Here is a 9,867-nt window from a genome sequence, read left to right on the forward strand (position 1 = left end):
AGCAAAATAATTGCATCTAGGTAGCATTCATTAAGACGAGGACAAGAGGGTTTTGTAAACTAAGCATGCCAAATAAATGTTACATAAACGATTAAGAAAACACAAAAATATTTATTGTATCATATAGCATGAACAAAAATTATTAAAAACAAAACAAAAAGATAAAGGAAATGGGATTTATTTTTATTGAGAGCATTAATACATATTACAGTCTGGGGATGTACCAATCATAATACAGTATTTGCTCGGCGCTAAAAATTATTTAATTCAAAATCTCCATGTGGTCTTTATTAGAATTATAAAAATTTGTAAGAGTGTTGTAGAATACATAAAACATTGTAATTAGAATAAAATAAGAATTAAGGATAAAGATATTCAATTTTAAGATAGTAATATGCTCTAGTAATGCAGACTATTTGGCAGCACTAAATTGCGTCGATTTATTTAAAATCCACCAATAGGAAAAGATATTTACATTTTATGTAAATTAAAAAAGTCGGAAGTATCATTGAAAGAGAATAGGGGAAGACCAACTGCCCACTTCCTTGCCAGAGGTCACCAGGAACACCCACCAATTATGAGAGCATTAGACTGAATCCCTTATTGTACATTAATTAATTTTTGCCAAAGTTTAAGTTTTGATTTATGTATTTAAAAATATATTCATATAACTCAGTGATGTCGCTGTATGACATGAGTTATCAATTTAAATATCCCCATTGGAGAGGACGACAGCAGCCTACCAGAGAAGCACAGGACACACGAGGCGAAAACCATGCTACATCTTTAAAATTTGTGAAAAATCTTTGTAGGTGTGTTATTGAAATATAATTTATTAAGAGGATCCTCAGTTCTACAAATGAATAGAAATTTCATAAAGCTAGCTTGTCGAAGGTATTACTTAAAAATCAAGCTTTATTAAAAGATAATTGAGCAAGTAGTATTAATAAGGGAAAAGTCATATTAAGAATTCATATGAGAATTGAATGTTGAATTATATATCACTATTTGAAGTTATTGAATATGCTCAATTAATGTGTATAAATATCAGTATTATATTTTCAAGCTCAAAGTTCATAAGATAAATTATTCATCTAACTTCCACTGACGGCGGAACTTATACCCTGAGAAATTTTTATATTTAGGATATCAAATATTATTGAATTGTTTAATATTATTGAAATTTTGAATGATAAAATTCGGATTTGATAAGCAGAAGCGAGTCGAATATTTGAGCTATAGGAATTAGTAAATGTATGCTGATATAAAAATCATGAAAATTGATAATTGATGCTATTGAGCAGAATAAGAATTTTAATTGAGTGAGCTGTGATATTTTTATTGAATATTTCTCATATTGTTTTTGCATTTATTGTTTCATATATTATTTTTTGCTCGTTGATTTCATTGTAATTATATATTTATTGATTGAATGGTGTTCTTCTCATTTTTAATCCTGTCTTCTTGCATGACCAATCTTGTACTAGTATTTTTTTATATTATTATTGACGCATTAATAGGAGTATCAACCAACTGTATTCTTCATCGAATAAGTTGGATAAATCAGCGATATACAGTATCGATCACTAATACGTTCTCAAGATTTATTTAAATGGATCAACCTATTCACTGGAATCAAATTGATTGAAATACAGAGTCTTAGTATTAAGTCGAAGCATTATTACAGCCTCTTCAACATCTACAATTGCGGAACTAGTCAATGCAGCGGTAAAAATTACCGATTGACAGAGCAGCAGCAGTTTACAGTAACTGATAGCAGAATTTGGTATAAGCTCCTCGAAGAGCTGGTAAGAATTATATACTATTGGTATTCAGCAGGTGTCAAATTACCAAAAATATTCAAATATCTCATGCTCTACCGACAGACTGCCAGCTGGGCATATGTAGGTCAAATACGGCTTTACATGGTATGTAAAGTGAATATGTAGAGTCAGTTAGGAAGCGTGACATTGAGATGTTCAATTGTAATCCTGTAAATGTAAGGAATTCTCCGGAATACATTGTAAGAATAAGGAAGCTATTCACATTAGTGACACATAGATTCATTTCTCATTCTAACTCAATCGTAACTTTATTTAAATCTCTAACAAAGATTACATTACAATCGTATTTGGATCGTGAAGTAGATGAATTACATTGTAATCGAACAATAGATAATGAACAAGACAGATGTCCGAAGCATAGATGTGTTTGAATACAAAAATAGGTGAAACTAGACCAGACGTCTACTACATGAACAAACTCCAGGGATGAAAAGCAGTGGAAATTGAACCAGGTCACCTGCATACAGGAAGCAGAGCGGAGCAGACATTGTGCACTGAATATTTGGGCCATCAGGAAGCAGGCTGCTCGATTTTGAAGTGGACAAATTGCTACTGATCAAAGTAGGGGTCACACAAATATACATCACACTGCACAAGCTGCTTCAAAAATGAGCCAACAGTCGTTTAGAAGGGGTTCGGGTGGTGTGGAAGAGGGAAGAGGATAAAAGGAGGAAACGGTGGAGGAGGAGGAGTAGTAGGAGAAGGATAAGAAGAAGAAGAAGAAGAAGAAGAAGAAGAAAAAGAAGAATTTGTAAATCATAGAAAAACGGATGAAAAAGTAGTGAAGAAGAAAAGAGAGAATGTAGAGGGCTGTGGAGTGATAGAAGAGGAGAGGAAAAAAGGTTGAAAAATGAATGAGGATGGCGATGAGGAGTGGAAGAGAAGAATACGGAGGTGAGAAAGGAGAAGAAAGATAAAAGATTGGGTTACTCAATTTATGTTTATTTTACTAAATGCTGGCTAAAATGATGTTTATAATAACTAACAATGCAGCAGACTATTGAATAAACATTACAAGTATGAACTTGTAAATGGTAAATTGTAACATGGAAAATTATTGAACAATGCAAAGATGAGATGTATTATTAACGTATGTTTCGTATTTTTCGTAGTATTATATTTGAAAAATCTCAATGTCCATTCTTGGGAAAGAATGTAAGTTACTTAGTTAATGAAAGTACATGAGAGTACATAGTAAGTACTTAGTAATGATTCAAGAGAAGAGGCAAAAAGATGAAAGTGGAAATAGACTTGAGAAAATTCCGTATAGAAAGATCACAAGAACTAGAATCAGGGAGATGAGAATAATAAAAACATGAATAGGGGTAAAATAGGAGGAATTCACGAAAAGAGTTGAATAATTTGCAAAGGACTTTATATATAAGTATCGTGCAGAAAATTAAGAAAATGATATATCCGACTGACTAAGGAAAAAAAAGACGTGAATGAAGAAGAATAGAAGAAAAAGGATTGGAAGAAGAAGTGGATAAGAAGAAGTAGAAGAGAGGAAGAAAATCATAGTAAGGGGTGTGAACGAAAATTAGGCCAGATTCGATCGAATCGAAAATTGGAGCACGGAAATTTCGTCAATTTTATCAGCGGTCAGGAATATTGCCGCCTGTTCTTTGATAAAGGGAATTGATGAAGATAGAAAGAGAAGGGAGAAGTGGAAAATGGAGGAGGGAAGAGCGAGTTGGATAAAAGAGCAGGCTGAAGAGAGAAAATAAGTGTGTGTGAGAGAGAAAGAGTAGCAAATAATGTCCATTGTTAGTAGATAGTGGCGGTACAAAGGTGTGCACTTGGCACGGGCACGGCTACTATCTACTTGGCGGACCGAAAAGGAAACAGTGAGCAACATATTGTATTGTCATCGACCTCACCGCTATTCAAATAAAGCTGTGCACAAGCATTGGGGTATATTCGCAAGCTGCAATAATTGTGCAATTGCTTACTTATATCTTCAATAATAGTAGGAGAAAATACAGTACCTTATTACTTTTGATTAAATGTTTTTGTTGAAGATGATAATATTGGGGACCGAGCTTCGCTCTGGAGTACAAAAGAATAAAAAACTATTACGAAAGGAGAAATTATAATAACATTCATAGCTCATACAGAAATGTTCTAGCTAATCACAGTAAATTGAGATTAATTCCCAGAGGAATGCAAAAATTTCCCTCACAAAGGCCCGGTTGCAAAAGCCGGTTAAATTTTAATCCTGATTAATTTCGCGCGAACCAAATCAGAGATGACCATTTCAAAAAGATGGATCTAATGGGATTAATCAGGATTTAAAATAACCCGGCTTTTTTGCAACTGGCACTGAGTACCTGATTGAATGATTACAAAAGTTCAACAGCTGAGTCATAAATTTTGCCACAGTCCCACACACATGAACTCGCTCACTCACTACCATCATCAACAGACGACGAAATAATAATTATTATCAGCTGTTTTTCCAAGGATGAATAATAATTATCATTTTCATGTCCTTCAGCGAGTTTTCCCAGGGATGAGACCTAGTGCAATCGAATTTTTTTATATTGTAAACCTCTGAATTTCGTGAGAATCGTTAGAGCCGTTTTCGAGATCCGGTGAAATACAAAAATATAAACATCTAAATATATAAACAGAAATTGCTTGTTTAATAGTATAGGATAGAATTTGATGAGTCACGAGATAATCGTCAGCTACCCAATGATTATAGAATGTAAAAACTCTACATTTTAATATTAATATGACATTACATAATATTATATGTATTAAGATATTACATAATTATATTGTGATATATAATGACGATATTACAGAGTATTTACATTCTATACTCACCGCAGCTGCCTTTAAGCTACTGCAATTTCAACCTTTTTCTTGTCTTTTTGTGCCAGAATCATTTATACCAGTGAGTAAAGATGCAAAAAGCGAGATTCACCTTTAACTGTCAGCATTGGTTGAATGGGAAGCATTGGTATTAATTATAATGAGTTTTGACAGTACAAAATGAATCTCATTCAAGTGAGTATATTTTATAGTATACCTTCTAAACTCACGAGGTGAGTGGCCTATAGCACGGCTTGTCCGTCCCTGGTTGAAGGAAAGAAGTGAAACAATAATTAAGGACAGTCTATTATTAGTCTTTATCGTTATTACTATTTATACCGTCTAGTACCTATTACAGTGGACCTACAACTTTATGTGGGTTCCAAACCACCTTAGATTACTATGACGAGATTTCATGTAACATTGCATGGATGAAGCACGACAGACACGTTTTTCATGTCTAACGCTATTGTTTTATTCATCTAATAATTTATCATAACAATTATCATAGTTATCATAAGCAAAAAGGTCGCCCAAAACTATTTATATATCTATTGATAACTTGATTATCTTACCTGTCAAATATTAATAAATTCTGGAAAAATTATCAATAATTGATTTGAGTTTTTAATTGTTGAAACTCAAATCATGTTTGATTTGTATGTTGCATGCTGATGTGAAACATGCTGTTTACATTTCACTTCATTATTTATGTCTTCAGTTGATGAGTTGACACCCCCTATATAACGTGACTCATAGCTTGAGAAAACAAATCCAGTACTGACACATGGATGCACTCTGTGCATAAGGGGTGAAATAACCCTCTAGGTATTATCGATATGATCATTCGACATAGAATAAGATTCTAAGAAATTCTTGATTCTTTCAAAGAAATGTCGGCCAGGTGGTCTAGTGGTCTAGTGGAGTGGAGTGGAGATTTGCATACTATTGATTAATAATGTGAATATCTTCGAAAAGGTTTGGGATATTGATGTCCGGTTTTCGCCATTCATTTTGTCTTGGAATTCCGTTAATTAAGTACTCGGACATTTCACCCACCCCGTATCTAATGTGACAATAATTGAACGAGCGATAGAGAAGTTCTCACTACTTCTGACCTACTAGAGCCCAAAGTCGTTTTGTTTGTGTGTTCGACAAGAACTTTAGAGAGAATTGATCAATAAGCTTCACATTTTGAACACGAATTCTTCGAGCCTTCTTAGAGGTCAAGCTCGTTGAAGAACAAGATTGACTCACTCCTCCGTCCTTTTCAGGATATTAAAATATCAAATAACATTGAAATGACATAAGAAAAAAATTGATTTTATTACCATGATCATAATATAATATAAGATCATATTTTTCATTTCGTTTCAGGATGAATAGAATAATAATTATAATTATCGGAGATCAACTGGTATCCTTTTGAGTTTATGATCATGTATAACTGTGTAATCGGACTCCGATATAATTTTACTGCAACATTGAATAATATAACACACATCGCACAACAAGCCTGCAATATTACTTTTTTCTGAACTCCAGGTTGAATTTCTTGAAGATATAAATTCAACGCCTGGAATTCAACAGCGATCGACAGGTTGGAAGAAAAACGCCAAGACGTGCACGCTAATAGAATAGCATATTGATGTTTGTGGGAAGATATGATGTTGTTTAAAACTCTATAAAATCGCGTAAAAAACCGTCGAAGAAGAGAAAAACTGAACCTTGCCGAGCAGTTATCTTGGAACAACTACCACACATGTGGAAAATACTCAGTAGGTGTGTGTTTGTGTCAGTGCACTGGAACAATATGCCGGTACACCGGCTGAATTCGAAATTTTCACCGGACTAACCTGTCGTTACCTTTTCTAGGTACAATAAGTACTACTCCCTCCAAGTGCCCGAAGTAGCAGACAGCGTGGAGCTTCTGATGAAACTTGAAATTATCTCACCAGTTTGACCCCAAGCTGAGGCCTTCCAGTTACTGGAAATAGCCACCATTTCTGCCCTAAAAGGGCAATCGGTCGCATGGAATTCCATGCAAAAAGTCTGGAGAATCGGTGTGTTCCAGATGACAATGCTTCGCTGGAACATGATGCTTCTGACGATAATTGACACAAGAATGATGTGAAATATATATGACGATTGCTGTGTTATTCATTTCATTAGCTTTAATTCGTAGGTTTATTTCTTTGCAACTCATTTTATATCAATGGAGCATCTATTACTACTAAATTATCGTTTTTCAAATTTATACCATAGGAATTCCCGTTTTGTCGCCTATACGAATCACGAACTACTATGTCTGTTTCTTTTTTGTACAACTCTTTCATGTAGGATTTTTTTTCAATAATGTCTCTTCTTTTTTGTACACTAATCAAAAGTTTCCATTTGCCGTATCAAAAGTATTTCTACTGTCAATGTTGCAGCACCAATAGGTGAATGAAGCATTTCTATATTGTTTTGCTATTAAAAATGAATCTTTTGGAAATTATTTCCTTCAGTTTGTGAAGTTGTGCTCCTGGGGGGGTTATCTCTTATGATAGAGTCCCACGTTATGAAGCTATTGTGAGAAGTTGTGGATTGTAATTCCTTCACAGATAATACGATGTTTCTGGTATTTATAAGAGCAGTCTCTAAATTCCCTCTTTTGCGAATAAATTCACAAAAAATTAAGGCCTTCCCGGCTCGCAAAATTACTGGGTTCAAACCTCAGCTCTAGCTCAGTGGTAGAAACATGAATTTTATAAATACAAATAATCACCATAAGGTTCAGTGATCGGTAATTGGTAATTCTTACCGCTGCTTCTATGAAGTTCTTGAAGAATACCAGTAAGGAAATTAAAAGAATATTTGATGACTGATTATCAGTAACCATGTACCACTAGAGAATAATCAGGACCAACTATAGTTGTTTCTAGTTGATTCTTAAAACGCTCGTCGTGAATACAAGTATTCACCAATATACCCTTTCAAAATTCCTTAGAACTTACAACGCCAGTTCTTGAAGCTCTCTGGATCCTTATATGATATAACTGGAACCTTATTAATATAATTTCTTAATATACTTGTTCTGGCTGATAAAATGAATATCATCAAAGGATGATAAATATTGAGTGCTCTGAATAAGGTTAATATTATTTGATTCTATGATTTTAAGTGCTGCTAAATATTTGTTGGTACCAAAACAGCTCAAACTATATAACACGAGATGAGTTGGGATATAATAAAAAATTCTATAAGTTTGTATGCTGACATAAAACACAAAATATATTCCCATAAAACAGATATGCATAAAATATTCAATATCTCTATAATTCACTTAAATAATCTATTCCTAAAATCTGAATAATTATCACAGGCTTTGCTAACATTCACAATAGTGAGTTTCAAATTCATAAATATATTATTTTAATACTGGTACTTAGACTTCCAGTCAATACAAAATTCTACCAATAAAAACCTGTTCGGTCTATAAGTTTGATATGATGTACTTGGTTCAATTAACAAATTAATAATTAATAAATTAATATTCAACATGAGATCTCAGGGATTTATATGAGTTCGGGCTGTGCATGGAAGTAAGCTTCCTACATATAATAAATAAATTTATAAATGTTCTTATGAACTATGTGATATTGTTCAACACGTGGTGACTTTTTATTTTAATTCTAATTAATTGGAATAGCGCTTTTTGTTTTAATAATTACCCCCACTGAACGTAGAAAAAATGAGCTCATTTGGTTTGACTTATCACTCACTGACTGAAGTTCTAGATGTTCTCGTGGATTGAATTAATTATTTCCAATAATTAATTAGGTAGGCTCCTTTTCGTCACTGCTGGGCTAACGCGTGATCCAGATTTTTATAAGTTTCTTTCGAATTAAAGCTATTTTTATGGGAATCTTTACAATTACGAACTCCTTGACAGCACTGAGTTCACAAATAATTAACATTCAACAAACATACATTACATTTAAAAAAGGGTTTGGCTTAATAGTTCATTAAAAATTTTTAAAAGGAATAAGAAAAAACCCTAAACTCCATGTGCATCCTCTCCGGTCAGGATCTTAAGCCAGAAGAAGGAGGTTTTTCAGAAAAATTTGCCTCTTCCTAGAATAATTCTGTAAGCTACTCTCTGATTGGCCTTCAATTTAATAGACTCAATACAATTGGTTGCCTTGGGAATCAGGGCTTCCTCGGCTTTATAATAGAAAAAATTAAATAAAAGAAGTTTTTATACAAATATATGGAGTATTTATCTCAAATTGAATTCATAAACAAATCGTAACATACGATTTTAATAGATAATACATTTAGTTTTTATATGAGTTTTGTATACTCTTGATTTATCATGCTTTTTTGGATTATAATAAATATTTATACAGAAATAATAGTTATTTGTATTTCTACACATCGACTTCCTTTAGTATACATAATATATCCTTTATGAGTGAATTTTATATGATTCAACCGGTCATATGGGTTGATCGAATAATCAGCTGATTCGTTCAGTATTGGTTCTAATAATTATCGATTTATCCAAGATCGACTAATTCTTTTCAAAACGTAAACAAGTAACTCTAACCTCAATGTTCATGCATTTTATTTATTTTTTTTTTTTTTATAATCCGCCAATAATAATTATGCCGCTTTATAATTTTTTGATCTTACCAATGGGTTCTCATAATTATTAAATCACAATAATACATGTTTTCTTATCGTTGTTGATAATGCTATTACTCCTACTCGCTAATAATACTTGATTTGAGTTGATTTACTCTTTGGATAGGTCTAACCTTCTTTCCAATTTTATAGTTCTATTACATTTCATTGGCTCATTTAAAAATATTTGGTGGTTTCAAATTACCACGTGACACAAAACGCCCTCTGATTTCTGATTTAAAATGACAATTCGAGAATATAATATAAATTTTATGATCCAGTTGGTTTTGGATCAGAAATCATACATGTTACAAAGTCTGCTAATAACTCTACTGAGAATCCTACCTCCTAACAATTCAACAACATATACAACAATAAATAAATTCAATTCAAATACATACGCCTTACATCGGCCAATCTCCTTCTACACACAATACACAATATAAACTATCTCCTCCTCCATACATAATATAAATTTTTTTTTTCTAATCCACGCTCTGCCCTCAGGCCAGAAGCACATTTGAACGTTGGTGCA

The sequence above is a fragment of the Nilaparvata lugens genome, chromosome 7, assembly GCF_014356525.2.
Source record: "Nilaparvata lugens isolate BPH chromosome 7, ASM1435652v1, whole genome shotgun sequence".
NCBI classification, from domain to species: Eukaryota; Metazoa; Arthropoda; class Insecta; order Hemiptera; family Delphacidae; genus Nilaparvata; species Nilaparvata lugens.